The sequence below is a fragment of the Strongylocentrotus purpuratus genome, unplaced genomic scaffold, assembly GCF_000002235.5.
Source record: "Strongylocentrotus purpuratus isolate Spur 01 unplaced genomic scaffold, Spur_5.0 spur5_scaffold_1, whole genome shotgun sequence".
Classification (NCBI taxonomy): domain Eukaryota; kingdom Metazoa; phylum Echinodermata; class Echinoidea; order Camarodonta; family Strongylocentrotidae; genus Strongylocentrotus; species Strongylocentrotus purpuratus.
In genome coordinates this window covers 49,931,082-49,947,363 of record NW_022145594.1, presented here as the reverse complement: position 1 = coordinate 49,947,363, position 16,282 = coordinate 49,931,082, and the positions used below count along the sequence as shown (strand labels likewise).

The 16,282-nt window shown below is 35.8% G+C and overlaps 1 long non-coding RNA gene across 1 annotated transcript; it reads left to right on the top strand.

Annotated features, from left to right (window-relative positions):
• The first annotated feature begins 8,831 nt into the window (after positions 1-8,831).
• Positions 8,832-15,958, top strand: LOC105442875. Its single transcript, XR_004062922.1, has 6 exons — positions 8,832-9,083; positions 10,174-10,245; positions 10,765-11,011; positions 13,937-14,018; positions 15,067-15,135; positions 15,890-15,958. It is a non-coding gene; the product is annotated as an uncharacterized LOC105442875 (long non-coding RNA).
• The last annotated feature ends 324 nt before the right edge of the window (positions 15,959-16,282 follow it).

Here is a 16,282-nt window from a genome sequence, read left to right as displayed (position 1 = left end):
TTAGGGAAGTTCTAAATTAGTATTATCTTTCAAATGCAGTTGGAATTTAACTTTTTCATGTTTTTGGCCTGCAAATGGGACATAGTACCTTTAACATGTTGTATTATGATGTGACTTTTTTGCAAATGGAGGATGAACTTCCTGCACAAAATCTAATAACTGCCTATATGAAGCTTTTTGACGTTTGTTTGAAATATCTTAATTACTACAATACACTGATGATTGATTTAAATTGAATTCTCATCTGCTTATGCAGTCTATACTTGACATTAATCAATTAATATTTAAAGGACTATTTATAACCTTAGAATGTAACCATACTCACTTGCATCTATTAACGAGAATGATGATAATGATAGATACTACCACTACTGCTGCTGCAACTCCACCGCCTATAGCTGCATATGGAGCTGTGTGTAAAAACAAGTATCTAGCATCGTTACCATGCATTTACCTAAATGGACATGCATATATTGGGAGAGCAGTTAATACATAATTATATTGTGTCCAGAGATGGGGTTAGAGCATGTCAAGAATATGGCACACGTATATTTCGACTCTTTCTCTTCTTCTTATCTATTTCTCCTTGTGTGCCTTGGACTATAGCTTCTACATAAACTGCACCATACAAAATAATGCTTATCATAATTATTGTTAGCACTATCATTAATGTTATCATCATGTCATACATATCCACGGTAAGAAAAACAAATTGGAGGTGAAATATGAAGGAATCTTGTGAAATGTGACATGTTAGATATAATTATAATAATGAAAATGACATTTACCTTCTATGGAAGTGGTTGATTTGCCTGTCGAGCTAGTAGGGGTGTGTGCTTTGGACTGGAGGTTTGTGCTGATTGGTTCAGTTGATGGTTGTCTTGTTACAGGTGGATCTGTGTATTTTTAAAAGGAAGTAAATTCAAATAAGATCGCAATGACGGTCAATAATTGAACATGAGACGATTTTACTAAAGCCCACCGCATATTATATGATCTGACTATGATCCGATTTTAGATTAATTGCAGTAGCATTTCATATGGACATTCAAACATTTAAAATCGGAATGACCGTGAATCTGAATAGTCATATGATGAAATATATCTTTCAGGGGATGTCATGCTTCTTCTGAGGAGAAGTGGCTAAATCGGCTCACAGTCGTAGTGACGTCACCAATAAAGCGATTATATGTATTTTGAAGCCGGATTGACTGTGAATCTTAGTAGAAAAAATAAAATGCACTAAAATTCCTGTTAGCATTATTAATATTATTCACAAATTAGATCAGGAAAATGATGTTAGTTGAGACTTTCATATCTGATATAATTGTAATTTCCAAGAAAATCGATCGCAGGAGGATCGTGAAGTGTGCCATGGGCGTCGTATATTTACATGGTCGTGCGAACTTGACATTGATATTATACGTAATCCGGACAGGGTTTCAAAATAGAACTGACATTACACTTAAGTTTATTTCTTGAAAGTATTTACTATCGTGTTAGAATCACATCTCTTTTACGATGTATTTAAATGGGGTATTATTAATTCAGTCGTTCTCTTTAGATTCATAACACGATGGATCTGTTGTAGATCAAACTTAGTGGCATTACGTGCACCTATAATTCTAGAGTAATGTCTCTTTCAACTACTTACCTATATATTGTTTCATATATTTGAATGTTGCCTACTCTGATCAGAGGAGCTACACCACCCCTTCTGGCAATGAATGTTATCTGCAATAATAAAGGATATAAAAACAGAGGAGAACAATATGCCTTCTCTGTTAAGAAAACTATTGTTAGGTAGTGCTTAGTAATCTTTAATAATATTCTCAAATCGAATTTTCAAAATAAATGTAAAAAAAGATGAATCCAAAACTAATGCATGTATAATATTATTTAAAACCAGGTAAGCTAGTCTAAAGCCTGACAATGATCAACACGTTTTAAAACAGTTATAAAACTTCTTTTACTGCTTGTTTAGACTTTACAAAAACAAACAATGTTATGATATATTGTGCAATATAAATGATAATTTATATTGATATGATTATGTTTAAATATTATTTAGGCCTTACAATTAAAAATTAAATAAAAGAGATATATCTTGAGTCAGCATGTTTGAAACATGCTTAAAGGAATATCAAGGAAAACTAGAAAATAAGTCCTTGTATTACAAACCTCACCATCCATTTTGCTTGCACATGAGTAAGGAACTACTTCAGTATTTGGCGTCGGAATTCCTACATCAGCAACAGTAAATGCAGGTTCACTTGCTTCCCTGCAGACCTTGACCGACATGGATGAATCAGGACCCCCCAAAGACGTATTCAAAAGATAAATTTCCTTGCGGTGATGTAAAAGTGTGCGGGATGGAGAATGTGAACCTGTCACCTGGACTGCTTGTAGACATGTTTGCCCTTAGAGCCCCTGTATATAATTTGTAGAAAAGGAGTTTAATTACAAATAGGCCCCTGTATCCATTCGACAGGAAAATACATTATTATTATTTGTTATAATCGCGATTTTGCTAAATGTAGTTAAACACAATATTATCAATTGTATTTAATACTGATCTTATTGAGGACCCTTTAAATTATCATTGCCACGGCATTGTATGTTCATATGTGTAGAGAGGGACACATGCATGCGAAACACCTTGTCCAAGGATGTAAGCACTGAGCACTAACCGAACCAAGGACCTCTCGTATGAGAGTTTTATAGAGACAGCTGTCTTTTGCTTGTCACTCCAAGCCAACATTTATTGCAATGGTAAAAGAGATTTGAGAAACAAAAACATTCAACAGATATACTCTACTCAAAACCTATCTTTTCAAATTGTAAATTGCAGTTGTGCGTCGGTCAATGGAGGTGCGCACCATATTTATTTGTCTTTATTTAGTTGATTGCCACTGTTTTTCTTAGTTCTTACCTTATCTATGTTACTTTTGTATTTTTACTTTTTCTTCTAATTTAATTCTACGGGTTATAATCTTCTCTTAATCAGAACACTGTGCGCTTAGAAACATCAGTATTAAGCGCCTAATAAATGTTATGTATTATTATTATTATTATATACAGTATAATTATTTCGTATTTGGTTCTGTATTACTCGTTTATAAAGACTGAATAGTCAACAGTAGATGTGTTATATAGGAAGGGGCAAAGACGTTTCATGTCTACCACGTACCGCTGTCGATTATCCAATTTTCTTCCTTTTCAATGATTCCACATTTGCCCTCTTCAAAGTCACATGACCAATCTAAAAATATCAAATGGAGTCAGGAAAAAGATTAACTCAATGATATGTATTACTATTAACAAGGGGTATTGGACCCCTTTGAAAAACAGCATATGGCTGACAAGGGCAATCCACCCCATGAGTGGAGAATAAATAAATAAATAAATAAACCAGAGATCCATGGTAAAACACCCATGTACGCAATATATGCCTAAACAAATATCGGATAAGAATTAAAGGCACATGCACTTGTAAGGCAGATTTCAAACCAACACATTCAGTTTGCGGCCCTTCTCATAGTTTAGTTTACGGTTTATGAACCCGGTGGCACACATTACTGACAGCCTACGAGACCGACAATTTTGCTCTCGCTGGCATTTATGAAAATGTAATATTGCTTCACGAGACCGAAAGCCCACGAGATCGACAGCTCGAGAAAGTGGCATGTGGGCCTGGCAATCCTTTCAAGCTTTCATGAGATCTACAATATACACACTGGTGGTCTCGTGGACTGTCGGCCTAGTTGGCTGGTCGTTAATGAATGTTTCGGTTAACATGATTAAACTGTAGCAATATTGATATCGAGATGGAAACAAACTGTAATTGTACTCACTATAAATAAAAGAGTGGGAGAGTTAAAGGCACAAGTTTCATTGAAAGACAAGGTTGAGTTCTGATTAAGGTTAACCAACACAATTATGAATTATGTCTGAGCATCAACAGATTATCAATAATTATCAGTGAAATAATTTACCTGGATCAACAGCCAAACAAACTCCCGTCCATATTATTGCGAAGATAGCTATCCGTTTGTAAAGTTCCATAATGGATTGTTTGGGGTACTCAAAATGATAGATAACGACGGACATACAATGCACAGATCTTTGTTGTACAGCAGAGCACATAATAACTTATCTTCGCCTTCATAATCATGTCGGACTGAATTTTGTAATATAGTGTAAATATTTGCTTCTACTTTTATGTAAAATGATTGTTTCATTTTCCATCGTTCTTCTGTCTGTTCGTGATTGATGGCTCATTCTACCATGCATGGAATTGTAGTAGCCACGTGAATGGTTTTGGTTTTTTCCCTGAGTGGTTCCTAATTATTGACATTCAATCAACTGGAAAGTGATTCTCTTGTGTTTATTGACATGCGATACCGAAATCTCCCTCCAGATATTATATTGGACTTCCTTAATGTCTGGTATATATTGATACTAAATGCACTTTTATGAAATGTTACATTATAGATATATGATCCTGTTTGCTCTATAGCTGGGAGCAGGCGCGCCGGAAATAGTTTGGGATGGGAGGAGGGGGGGGGGGCAAACATTCCAGGGGGCTCACCTTAAAGGGTGTAATGAGCAAAAACGTGCGAAAACATGCAGGCCCCGCGGAACGTTTTTCAAAGTGGAGCATTAACGATCAGGTAGATTGTAACGAGTGAAAAGAGTGGAGCGTAAATTGGCGTGGGGTCCAGGGGCGGAGCCCCTGGAAGATAAGGGGTTTTAGACATTAAATAACGGTCAGATATTAAGGCATATTTAGATACCTTATATGTATTTATGACACTGTCAGGTCAATTATTAGCGTGCGGTCCAGGCATTTAATTATGGTCAGATGAGCATTTAGGGTCCTGTCTAAGGGCCCCTGGTGAGGTCCGGGGGGGGGGGGTGGAGTCCCCGAAAGCTCAGAGGTTTTAGGGATTTAATTACGGTCAAATGAGCATATTTTGATACCTTATTTGTGACACTAACAGGTCACTAATTTGAGGGGGTCCAGGGGTCTGAGCCTCATGAAGCTCAGGGTTTTAGGCATTATATTACGGTCAGATGAGCAGCCACGAGCCCGCTTTAGGGCCTTTGGTGTTGTCTAGGGGGTAGCAGTGGCGGATCCAGGGGGGGGGGGGCCCGGGGGCCCGGCCCCCCCCCCCCCCCTTGAGAAAAAAATCATGTAAAATCACGTGATTTTTACCTTTTTTTGGGGTTGGGCCCCCTCCCCCCTGGCGCTCAAGGGGGGGGGGGTGCAAATTGAAATTTTTTTGAGGATCAAAAAAAAAAAAAATGTGCTCACTAAATGACAACGATTTTTTTTTCTTTATTAGATACAGAAATTTAAGAGTTTGCACGGCTTTCTAAAAGTGTAAAAACAAAATCCATACTTGCAGACTAGGCTTCTAGACTTCTCCCTCTCTTGTTCATGCTTTCTCTTGTCTTATTTCTCCTATGTCTTCCATTTAAAATCTTTCAAACCAAACAAACATATGTAGGACCTTCACTATAATCGATCATAGAACGAACTAATGTTTCATAGTCCATGTACAGCTCCTTGTCTCTCATAAAAAAACATTATTTTTCTTTTCTTCCGCTTTTTGAAAGAGCTGTAGAATCTAATATTTGTTAAAAGATTATTATGGACTAAAACACGCACATGAAGTCTCGTCACGTTTCCTGTTCGTTATTTTAGAGCGAAGTTTCTTTTGTATTCGTTCCACAGGCACAGCACTCAACGGCGAGGTGAGGTGAAAAAACCGCATCATGAACAAATCTTTTGTTCAATGATTTATCTTTTCTCTGCCCTATATACTAGTGAGCTCGATCTTAAGAAGACACAAAACATGTCACAATGATTGATTTCTTGTCCCCTTCTTTTATTCTTTCCTTTAACAAATACATGTTTCATAATCCATGTGGGTACTATGGTCTTTGTAATGCAATTCGGTCAGGTTTTAAAATTAGTATACATGTATTATTCCTAAGGTATTGAACCTATCATTCCCGAAGCCATGCACCTTGAGGTGAAAACATAAGTTGGTTGTTCACATATTTATCAGTCTTTTCTATAAAAAAAAAAACGAAATTAAAAGAATGTAAAGTTCTTAAAAAGTGGAGAGTTTATTGGATTTTCAAGATGCAGTCTACCTTGGGGTCCGTACTGTCTAATTCCATTTCAGTCAACAATAGATATCAACATGAGGTGGTTTCAAATCAAGATTATAAATAGAATATATATGGAGGACAGTTTGTTAATATTAGGTGTAGTGGCTGACAAGAAGTGTAATTTTGTAATAGCAATAATGAAACTATCATACATGTTTTCTTTGCTTTTGTAACTATTCGAATGAAGTATGGTCGAAATTTGAGTTCGTGATAGTTCGCAATACGGGAGAAAGGATCATACTTTCAAATCAAACTAAATTGTTTGGATTTTGCGGTAGCAATAATAATGCACTAAACTGTGTTCTAATAGTTGTAAGACAAGAAATATTTTCAGCCAAATTACAAAATCAACTACCTTCATTTGATATAATTTTATCAGCTGTAAAACGCTATTATGAAATGGAAAAATATATAAACCAAACAAATCTCAGAGAGAATAAATTGGAAAAAAAATGGTTTCACTTCAGAAAATATTTTGAGAGTGTTGGAAATGTGCAAACAGAAACATGATCAGGTATTTTTATGTTTGGTATTTTAAAATATTTAAAATAGTAATTTTGTCATAAATGCTTGTTTTTATCTGTCACAAAGTTTTCGGTCTTGATAATTATTATCTGTGTTAAGCCATTAGGTATGGAAATTATATGTTTAATTATTTGTATATAATATATGGATAAACTGTATATGATGGAATTTGTTTTGAAAATAATGAACCCTGTGGAAGGGGACAAAAATATTTATGTGAATGAATACATGACAGATACAACGCAAACTCATATGTTGTACTATAATACTCTCGTGCCCCTTTTAGATCATTACGTCAAATATTATGACTATCCAAGTCGACCAAAATGTTAGACCTAGCAAGGAATTTTTTACCAATCTTATCAAAATGTTTATAATTCCGTGTTCATTATGGTTTAATGCCCTCCACTTAAGTAGAATTTAAATGAGGAAGTCGCTCTTGCATGATATAACACAATGCAACCATGCAGCTTCCTTCGAAAGGAAACATCAACTTCCAGGACTACAGTTGTGAACTTGTGGGAGAGAAATTTGGAGTGTTCTGTATAGCTGTTTGATGTGTCGGTTTATTGAGGGGGGGGGGGTAGGTCACTTGGAGAAAAAACACCAATAAACACTGGTGGGAAGTAGTTTTTTTTTCCAAAAATTATTTTCATACTTAATATCTATTAGTATTACAGTTATACAATTTACATTTTTAAAAACCTACAGAAAAATTGAGCAAAATGTATAATCGCGGTAAGAGAGAGAGAGAAGAGTAAGCAATCGAGACAGCCAGATAACGGAAAGAGAAAATACAAATTGGAAAGGTGGAAAGTGAGAGAGAGAGAGAGAGAGAGAGAGAGAGAAAGAAAGAGGCGAAGAGAGAGGGAGAGAGACAGAGAGACAGAGCAAAAAGGGAGGGGGATTGTTGCGATGGAAAGAGTGGATGAGTGATATATAATTAATCAAAAAGTTCGACAGACAATGGAAATTTGAAAAGGACATGGTAATTCATATGCTTTAAATAATATTGTCTAACACTTAAAGCGTAAAATTAGTTTTCTTACCTCCCAGCTATAGAGCATTCTAAAAAGAAACTTTTCTAAACTTGTGCCCTTTACTCTCCCGCTCTTTTATATACAAGTACAACAGTTTGTGTCAGAAATTTGAAGTTTTCTGTGTAGCTGTTTAATACGTCGGGAAGGGGGGGGGGGGGGGGGAGGTCACTTGAAGAAGAAAAAACATAAACACTGTTGTGAAGTAAATCCTTTCCCCAAATTATTCTTATACTTAGTACTTATTGCTACAGTATGACATTTGTATTTTAAATTTGAATTTGTCTAAATGGCAATGACCAAAACATACCAACAAATTAACCAAATGTTTAATCACGTAAAGAGAGATATGAGTGAGAAAGTGAGACAACCAGATAACGGAAAGAAAGAATAACTTTTGGAAGGGTGGAAAGGGAGAAAGAGAGAGAGAAACAAAGACAAAAAAGGAGGGTTGTTAAGAGGGAGATAGTGGTTCTAGGACACCTACCCCCTGGACATCCACCCCGGATAACTACCTCCAGATAACTACCCCTGAGGGCAACCATCCTATAGGAAGACTACCCCCTAGTCGTCCAAGAGGTTGGTTGCCATAGGAGGTAGTTGTCCTAGGGGGTAGTTGACTGGGGGTGGTTATCCGGTGGTTGGATGTCCAGGAGGTATGTGTCCGGATAGGGGAAAGGTTGGATGATTGATATTCAATAATAAATCCAAGAGTTCGACAAGGCAGAGAATACCTATGTATATGGTGATTTTATATTGTCTAAAAATCTAGCACTTAAAACTTGGAAGTAGTATTTTACCCTCCCAGTAAAAATAGCATATATCCAACACGTACTTTTTTATTAAAGCGCTTTTTTTTTCAATGTACTCCTGAGCATAAGGAAATGGATTTTTTTTTAATTTTAAAGGAGGAAATTCCGGAATCGCATGTCAATAAAAACCAGGGGATCACTTTCCGGTTGGGTGAATGCCAATCAGTAGGGAATTTTTAAGTATAAAACAAAACAAAACAATCATGAACTTACTGCGATTCCATGAATTGTGGAGTAAACCACCAATCATGAACAGACAGAAAACTCCGAAAAATGAAACAATCTAGAGTTTCATTTTACATAAAAGCAGGAGCAAATATTTGCACTATTACAAATTCAGTCCGACATGATTATGAAGGCGAAGATAATGTATTGTGTGCTCTGCTGTACAACAAAGATATGTGCATTGTATGTCCGTCGTTATCTATCATTTTGAGTGACCAAAAACAAGCCATCATGGAACTTTACAAACGGATAGCTATCTTCGCGATAATATGTACAGGAGTTTGTTTGGCTGTTGATCCAGGTAAATAATCTCACTAATAATTATTTACACTCTGTTGATGCTCAGATATAATTCATAATTTTGTTGGTTAACCTAAATCAGAACTCAACTTTGTCTTTCAATGAAACCGATGAACCTATATATGTTTTTACCTATTCAGTGTTTTTTCAACGGTATTGATTAATTCCCCAATGCATTCTAAAAAGAAAAATAGTAAACTTGTGCTTTAAACTCTCCCTCACTTTTATTTACTGAAATAGTAATACAATTACAGTTTGTTTTAATCTAGATAAAAATATTGCTACAGTTTAATCCTATTAACCGAAACATTCATTAACGCCAGCCGAATAGGCCGACAGTCCACGAGATTGTAGATCTCATGAAAGCTTGAAAGGATTGCGAGGCCCACATGCCACTCTCTCCCGAGCTGTCGATCTCATGGGCTTTCGGTCTCGTGAAGCAATATTACATTTTCATAAATTCCCGCGAGAGCAAAATTGTCGGTCTCGTAGGCTGTCAGTAATGTGTGCCGCCGGGTTCATAAACCGTGAACTAAACTATGAGAAGGGCAGCGAAACTGAATTTTTTGGTTTGAAATCTGCCTTTAAAGGTAAAGACCAGTATTGGAAACGCCCCAATTAAAAAAAATGAAATGGAAGCTCTCATTACCAATCATGTGAAAGAATATGTTTTGACTAATACATGATGGTACAAAATTTGCCGGGAAACCGCCTACTAATTCATATATTTGGTAAATTTGTTTCTCCCATGGTCTGTGAGAGATATAGGGTAGTCCCATAAACATCTTTCTGTGTATAGTGCTTGTAACTTTACGAAGAATGGGCCAAATTTCTTATCATTTTGATGATTCCAGAACCTTGCAGATGCTAGATGCTAGATGATCAACCTTTTCTGATCGATTCTACAACGTTTCTTTCACAATGCAATCGCATGACCATAACTGGTCTTTACCTTTAAGTGCATGTAGCCTTTAATGCTTCTCCAATATTTGTTTAAGCATTTATTGCGTACATGTGTGTTTTACTATGGATCTCTGGTTTCACCTATTATTGACTTTAATCTTTTTCCTGACTCCATTTGATATTATTAGATTGGTCATGTGACTTTGAAGAGGACAAATGTGGAATCATTGGGGGAAAAGGGGACTGGACAATCGACAGAGGTACGTGGTAGACATTCAACTGAAACGTATTTGCCTCTTCCTAAAACCCATCTGTGACTGTTCGGTTTTTACAAACGACGAATACGGAACCAAATACGTAATATTATATCTGTTGAATTTTCTTGTTATTTTACAGTTTGTTTTACCAATCATCCCTCAGAAATATGAAGATGACCGTTGGCTTGAAGTTACGAGCAAAAAATAGCTGTCTCTATAAAACTCTCATACGAGGGGTCCTTGGTTCGGTCAGTGCTCACTGCTCAGTGCTTACATCCTTGGACAAGGTGTTTCACATACATTTGTCCCTCTCTACCAAGGTATAAATACAATGCCGTGGCAATGATAATTTAAAGGGTCCTCGATAAGATCAGTATTTAATCGGACCAAATTGATAACATTGTGTTTAACTACATTGAACAAAATCGCGATTATAAAACAAATAATAATAATGTATTTTCCTGTCGAATGGATACAGGGGCCTATTTGTAATTAAACTCCTTTTCTACAAACTATAAACAGGGGCTCTAAGGGCAGATGTGTCTCCAAGCAGGTCAGGTGACAAGTTCACATTTCCATCCCGCACAAATTCACATCACCGCGAGGATTTTTATCTTTTGGATACTTCCTTGAGGGTACTGATTCATCCATGTCGGTCAAGGTCTGCAGGGAAGCAAGGGGAGCTGCATTTACAGTTGTTGGTATGGGACGTGCGATGCTAGATATTGAAGTCGTTCCTTACTCATGTGCAAGCAAAATGGATGTTGAGGTTTGTAATGCAACGAATTATTTTCTAGCTTTCTTTGATATTCCTTCAAGCATGTTTCAAGCATGCTGTCCAATGTTCCATTACTAATTACTGGTGATTTTAACATTCAAGTTGATGTAAGCTCATTATAATCAAGGTCATTTAGATACCTCCTCGAATCACTCTGTTGTACTCAATTTGTAATTTTTAGTATTCATTTACATGGTCATACCCTTGACCTACTTATTTGTCGTGAGTCTGATGATATAATTGCTGGCCAACCATGGCCATGTGATTGCCTATTATCTGATCATATTCCTGTTATGTGCCATCTCAATGTAAACCATTATTGGCTGACAAACTTGTGCCGTATCGCAAATACTCCTGTATTAATACTAGAATGTTTAGTATAGATCTTGCAGAAAGTATACTCTGTCAAAATTTACATGTACCCAGTGATATTTTCGATCTGGCTTCCTTGTATGATATCATACTCAGAAAGGTCTTAGATAATCATGCTCCTTTAGTTTCAAAACGAGTAGTTGCCCGTCCTCATGTGCCATATGTACACGGACGAGGTTAGAGCAGCAAAGAAGCAAAGAAGCAAAGAAGAAAAGCACAGAAACGATGGTCTAGAACACGATCTGATCACGATCTGAATGAGTACAAGAAAACTCGCAATGCAGCATTGTATGTTTTGAACGCTGCTCACAGAACTTATCATAAAGATTTAGTAACACATAACAAAGATGACTCAAAGGGCTTGTTCACTGTCATCAAACCTCTGCTTAACGTTTCAAACAAACAACCAGTGATGCCATGTAACATTGATAACAGATTTTTGTGAATGACTTAGGATAATTCTTTCATTACAAGGTCCTAAACATTCACAGTGAAATTCAAACTAGCATAGGTTTGATGGATAGAATGGATACTGATTCATCAAGTCTTGTTCCAGTACCTGATGGTATCAAGTTTGATAAGTTTAGACTTTTATCTGAACAGGAAGTAGGGAAACTTGTGATGAAGCTCAGCAAGAAGTCTTGCTCTGCTGATGCGATTCCAACAAAGATTATCATGCAATATATTGATTGTATACTACCTGTGTTCACATCCGTGATCAATGCATGTCTCCTTGTCTACGGGCCACTTTCCTAAAGAATGGAAAGTCGCACCTGTTTCACCATTGTTGAAAAAACCAGGGCTTGATGTTGAATTTAGTAATCTTAGACCCATAAGTAACCTACAATACATTTCTAAACTGGTAGAAGGTACGTGCAGCCACACAACATATTTTACAGTTTATTAACAGTAATTCACTCCTTCCATCCAATCAGTCTGCATATAGACGATTTCAGAGTACAGAAAGGGCACTATTCAGGATCAAGAGCAATATTCTGATTGCAATGGACATACAGAAAATCACCTTCCTGTTATTACTTGACTTGAGTAGTGCCTTTGAAACTATTGAGCATTCCAGATTACTAGATACTTTAAAGATATGTTGCGGTATCGATGGTTGCTCTCGGCTGGATCGAGTCATATTTGTCTGATCGACATCAAAAAGTTAAAGTTAATGGCATTGTCTCTGACTCTTTCCATGTGCCCTTTGGTGTGCCACAGGGCTCTCGGCTTGGCCCTTTGCTTTGTATGTTGTACACAAGTACTCTAATCAAGAGCACTCAGGATAATTTTCCTGAAGTCTCTTGTCACTGCTATGCAGACGACACGCAATTATTTATATCCTTTAGACTATCCCCTAGTACTCAAGATGCAAGTGTTTCAATGTTCGAAAAGTGTGTTGATTTTATTCATAGATGGATGCTTCATAATAATCTTAAGCTAAACGATAGTAAAAGTGAGTTTTTGGTTTATAGGAACTCCTCAACAGATCTGAAAAATAAGCATTGACGGTGTAAAATTTGGATCCTCCAATTAGTATGGAATTTAGGAGTATACTTTGACACTAATTTGAACATGGAAGCACATGTTAAAATATATGCAAATCAACATACTATCTTCTGTAAAATCTCAGACGTATCCGCAAATATTTTGATCAAGAAAGTATGAAATCGGTTGTACATGCTCTTATCACAAGTAAGCTTTATTATTGTAACGGGTTGATGTTTGGAATGCCTGATTCTCTGATAGCTAAGTTACAAAGAGTCCAAAGTGCATGTTCAAGACTTGTATATCGTCGGTCGAAATTCACTTCAACCGCACCTCTTCTGAGAGAAATCACCTGGTTGCCAGTCCGTCACAGAATCTCATTTCAAATATTGTTAATTGTCAGTTGATAAATTATTGTTTCAGATTCCCCATGGCAAAACTAAAGTAACTCTCGGGGACCGTGCTTTTGCTATTGCTACCCCTAAACTATGGAATAGCTTGCCAATAGAAATACAAAGCACTCCATCTCTCAATGTTGCAAATCTAATTAAAAAACTTATTTGTTCAATTGAGAGATCTTATTTGTAGAACTTAGTAAAAAAGAGCTCTTAAGTAGTGCGGCTGAATATATTTTGAATAAAAGCTGCGCTATATGAATTTATTATTAATATTATTAAGACAGACCTCCTTTTGAATTTGTATTAATTGAAAGACGTTTAGATAAGATTTAAACATAATCATATCGTGGACCACATTAATTATTATTTGTATTGCACAATATATCATGACATTTGTATAGATTTCATGGATCTATACAAGACAGTGGTTAAAAGGTTTTATAACAATTTTTAAACGTGTTGATAATTGTGTGGCTATCGAAGCTAACCTGGTCTTTATATAATATTTATACATTCATGCATGTGTTTTTGATTTACTTTAAAACGCCGTTTGTGAATATTATTGAAGATCACTCACAGCAATGTCTAACAGGAGATTTCCGAAAAGAAAAGGCATGGTTGTTCTCCCCTGTTTTTAAATCCTTCTTCATTATTGCAGATAACTTTCATTGCCATAAGGGGTCGTGTAGCTCCTCAGTTCAGTGTAGGCTACATTCAAATATGTGAAACAACATATATATGTAAGTATTTGAAAGATACATTACACTAGAAGTATAGGTGCACGTAATGCCACAAAGTTTAATCTACAAAAGATCTAACTTGTTATGAATCTAAAGAGAACGACTGAATTAATAAAACCCCATTTAAATACATCGTAATAGAGATGTGATTCTAACACGATAGGAAATACTTTCAAGAAACAAACTAAAGTGCAATGTCAGTAGTCAGTACCCTTTTTCATTGCCTTTTGAAACCCTGTCCGGATTACGTATAATATCTATTTCATGTTCGCACGACCATGTCAATATGACGCCCATCGCAAACTTCACGATCCTCCTGCGATCGATTTTCTAGGTAATTATAATTATATCAGATATGGAAGTCTAAGCTAATATCATTTTCCTGATCTAATTTTTGAATAATATTGATAATGCTAACAACAGGAATTTTAGTGCATTTCATTTTACTACTAAGATTCACAGCCAATTCGGCTTCAAAATATATATAATCGGCACACTGGTCTGACGTCACTGTGTGCCACGATTTAGCCACTTCTCCTCAGAGGAAGCATGAACTCGCTTGGAAGTTACATTTTATTAATCATATGACTATTCAGATTCACGGTAATCAAGATTTTACACGTTTGAATGTCCATATGAAATGCTGCTGCAATTAATCAAAAATCGGATCATACAATATGATCTAATTTGTGAATAATATTGATAATGCTAACAACAGGATTTTAGTGCATTTAATTTTTCTACTAAGATTTACAGCCAATTCGGCTTCAAAATACATATTTGCTTTACTGTTCTGACGTCACTGCGACTTTAAGCCGATTTAGCCACCCTTCCTCCGAGGAAGCATTAAGTCCCTTGGAGGTTCAGATAATCGGTCATTAAGATTTTACATGTTTGAATGTCCATATGAAATGCTACTGCAATTAATCAAAAATCGGATCATAGTAAGATCATATAGACAATGGGCTTTAATTAAATCGTCTCAGGTTCATTTCTTTAAATAGTCATTGCGATCTTATTCAATGTACTCCATTTTCAAATTAAACAGATCCGCTTGTAACAAAACAGCCATCAACTGAATCATTCACTTCGACCACTTTAACCACTTCCTTAGAAGGTAAGTGTCATTTTCATTATTATAATATATCTAACATCTCAGATTTCACTAGGTTCCTTTATATTTCACCCCAATTTTGTTCCATGTACCTTGGATATATAATACTCGGTATGATTTTTCTTTGCCAAGTGACTAAAAAGAAGAGGTAGGATTCTTCACTCAGTTCAAGTCAATTAAATTCAACTCTATTCAATTTCGTCATCATCGGAGCTTTTATTTGCCAGGGGCCTTTTGTAATGTATATTTTAATACTAACAATAACAATTATAATAATCATATCGATAATAATAATATTATTTTTCTTTCTTCATTTAACACAAAGTAGGAAACATAATGTGATCATAAAAGAGAAATCTGTTTATATGATCGCAACTAGACGTGTTTAATTGGGTTATAATTGATACATCCTGGTAATTCGTATTAAAAAAGTAGAACATGAGGCAAGGTAAATTAAACCATTATCATAAAGATGATGATACTAATAATGATGATAGAAATAACAAATGATTATGATAAGGATTTGTAAAGTGCCGTTTATTTAACATTTTTATTCCGAGGCACAAAAGAAGAAAAAAAAGGTGTGCATGGTGGAAGAAGAAGAGTCATATGAAATGCTACTGTAAATTATTCCAAAAATCATAATCAAGTCAGATCTTATAGTGTCCGGTGGGCTTCGGGCTAATGAAATTGTCTCAGGTTCATTTCTTGAAAGTCACTGCGATCTTATCCAATGTTCTCCCTCTTCAAAACACAGTTTCATCTGTAACACAACCATCAACTGAATCAACTAGCACTAACTTCCAGTCCAAATCACACTCACCTACTAGCTCGACATGTAATTCAACCACTTCCTTTAATAGAATGTAAATGTCATTTTCATAATTAGTATATAATTATCTGACTATTCTCCCTCGCTTTGCTTTCACGTGACTAGAAAGAAGATGTAGGATTCTTCACTCACTTAAAGTCAAATCAATTTCGTTATTCTCGGAGCTTACATTGGCCAGCGGCCTTTTGTGGCAATACAATATGATAAGAATAATAATAAATAAGCTTTCATTTAACGTAAAGGGGTGGCAAACATATGTGATTATATATTTTGTCTTTATTTTTTATTGTCTTCTACATTTGTAAAGCCCATTGGTAT